Consider the following 3,192-nt stretch of genomic DNA (forward strand, 5'->3'; position numbering starts at 1 on the left):
TTTTTTTTTAAAGATTTTCGTTAAATATAGTTAGCATACAATATTATATTAGTTTCAGGTGTACACCATAGTTATTCAATACTTATATAACTAAAGATGTGATCACCATGATAAGTCCAGCAACCATCTGACACCGTACCATGCTATCACAATATTATTGTGATATTTCCTATTTTGTGTATTTCTTATGCTGTGTATTTCATCCCCAAGACTTAATTGTTTTATATACCTGGAAATTTGAACCTCTTATTCCCCTTTACCTTCCCCCCCTTTTTAATTTTTCAATAACAGTTGACATTCAATATTATTTTATATTAATTTCAGGTGTACAGCATAGTGACATTTATGTAATTTAAGAAGTGATCCCCCTGACTAGTCTAGTACCCACCGGGCACTATACATAGTTATTACCATGTTATTGACTATATTCCTTATGACTTTACTCTACATCCCCAGGACTATTTTGTAACAACCAATTTGTACTTCTTAATCTCTTACCCCACTTTCACCCACTCCCTCAACCCACCTCCCATCTGGTAACTACTAAAATGTTCTCTGTATCTGTGAGTTTGTTTAGGTTTTATTTTGTTCTTTAGATTCCACATACAAGCAAAATCACATTGCATCTGTCTTTCTCTGTCTGACATACTTCACTCAGCACAATACCCTCAGGTCCATCCATGCCGCTGCAGATGGCAAGGGCCCATTCCCTTCCATGGCCGAGCAATATTCCATTGAATATATGTACAGCCTCCTCTTTATCTCTTCATCCATTTATGGACACCCAGGCTGCCTCCACATCCTGGACATGGTAAACAATGCTGCAATAAACATATGGATGCACATGTCCTCTTGAAGTAGTGTTTTGGGTTTCTTCAGATAAATACCAAAAAGAGGAATTACTGGATCCTTGTCTCTTGTTATAGCCTGTGTTTTAAAGTCTATTTTGTCTGGTATATGTATTTTTTTTTTTTTAGCTGAGCCATCCTGCCACCTATTGGCAGCTCAGAGGCAGTTCAGCTCGGGCCAGGAATCAAACCGCTGTTGCTCAGAGCTCGCACTTTTGAGTGAGCTCTTAACCAACTGAGCCACTCGACCAGCCCCTGTATGTATCTTTTTTTAAATTTCCATTTTTATGAAATGTCTTTTTCCATCCCTTTACTTTCAGCCTGTGCGTGTCTTTTAATCTGAAGCGAGCCTCTTGTAGGCAGCATATGTAAGGGTCTTGTTTTCTTAACCATTCAACCACCCTATCTTTTGATCAGATAATTTAATCCATTTATATTTAAAGTAATTGTTGGGCTGGCCAAGTGGCATGTTGGTTAAGAGCTGGCTTGGGACACCATTTCTGAGCAGCAGGGCCCTGGTTTGGATCCCACATGGGGGCCAGTGTCACTGCCCTCTACAGCTAAGATGTTGAACAACAGCTCGACCTGGAACCGGGCTGCCGTGAGTCGCTGGCGACGGCGTAGGCTGCAGGCCCTGCTGCAGTGGGCTGCCATAAGCTACCGTGTGTGGCTGGCAGCCAGCATGAGCAGCTGGCAGCCGGTGTGAGCTGCCAAGAGCCACTGTGAGCGGCTGTCCAGTGGCCAGCGACCGATCTGTCTCACCTGGGAAGAGCACAATGATAATACCAACATGGGCCAGTGAAGCGACGTCCTCCACAACTAGACTGAAGAACAAAANATGATAATACCAACATGGGCCAGTGAAGCGACGTCCTCCACAACTAGACTGAAGAACAAAAGGACAGCAACTTGTCTGTTCCCCTTCCCTGATTTCCCAACGCTGTTCCCCTCCCCCAATTCCCCAATAAAAATCTTTAAAAAAATAAAAATAAAATAAAATAATAAAACTTCTGTTCAGGCAGACTTCAGATGGTTCTCCAGGTTGATTATTCTATAATTTAGTTTTAATTTTAATTTGTTCACGGAAGTAAGCAGGCACAGTATTTATCTACTCTGCAATCTTGGATTTCCATTGAACACCCTTACAACCAGTATTTTGAACCCTGAGTCTGGTGGATTGCTTGTTTCCATTTTGTTTAGTTCTTTTTCTAGAGCTTTGTTCTGTTCTTTCATTTGGAACATGTTTCTTTGTCTCCCCATTTTGGCTGCCACCCTATGCTTGTTTCTATGTATCTGGTAGAACTTCTATGTCTCCTGCTTTAAGTAGAGTGGTTTATGTAGTAAGTGTCCTGTGGGGCCCAGTGACAGTCTCCCTGGTCACTTGAGTCAGCTGCTCCATGTGTTCCCCTTGTGTGGGTTGTGTACCCTTCTGTTGTAGTTGAGCCTTGGTTGCTGTTTGCATGTCAGTGTGAGGGGTTGACCCTTGGGCCGATGGATTGTGAGGATTGGTTGTAACTCCAGTGGAGGAGCTGTTGTGCAGGACTGAAGCTATGGAGCAGGATTCATTTTAACAGGTCTCTGGTGCCAGCCCAGTCTACCCTTCTAGTGTGTAATGCTTTGAAGTACCCAGTGATGCTCCAGTTCAGTCTGAAGCTGGCCACTGGGCATGCCAGCCCCACTAACTATGGTAGGGGCCCCGCCATAGGCTAAGTTCAACTGCAGACTGTGTCCTGCCTGGGGCCACCTGGCATGAGCCACAAAGTAACCCGCAGATAGCCACCACCTGTGCTGGGCTTGGAGGTGCCTTGAGAGGCCAAGCAGCTAACTGAGGCCATTTGCTGCTAGTGTTGGGCTTGGGGATGCTCAGTCAGACATATAGGACACACCAAAGCCAGATGCTGCTTGTTTGAGTTTTGAGAATGTTTCAGAGATTTTAGGAAAGTCCACAGCATAAGCCAAGACAGGGCATTTGTATGGAAAAGTGACTCGAAGTGGCTTGTGTGTGCCCAAAAGTTGGATGGGTCTCAGGGAATCACTAGGGTGGGGTGAACAATCAGTGTTAGCTAGGTTGATGAAGACTCAGATATCACGGCTGGCTGACTGCATCTGCACACAGGGAGTGGGGAGGCCTCAACAAAGAAACCTGGCTTCCACCAGCTCCTCTGCCTGGGAGAAAACTGCCCCTCCAGCCTTCACTCTAAAGCCAGATAACTCAGATCCTCTTCTTATGTCCCTGATGCCGTTCATGCTGCTGCCCCTGTGCTGGAGCTCAGAGTAAGTTAGACCATCAGTCAGTTAATTCGTGCATGGTCTCTCTTTTTTTTTTTTTTAAGATTTTTTTTTT

This window comes from Hipposideros armiger, unplaced genomic scaffold, assembly GCF_001890085.2.
Source record: "Hipposideros armiger isolate ML-2016 unplaced genomic scaffold, ASM189008v1 scaffold_277, whole genome shotgun sequence".
NCBI lineage: Eukaryota > Metazoa > Chordata > Mammalia > Chiroptera > Hipposideridae > Hipposideros > Hipposideros armiger.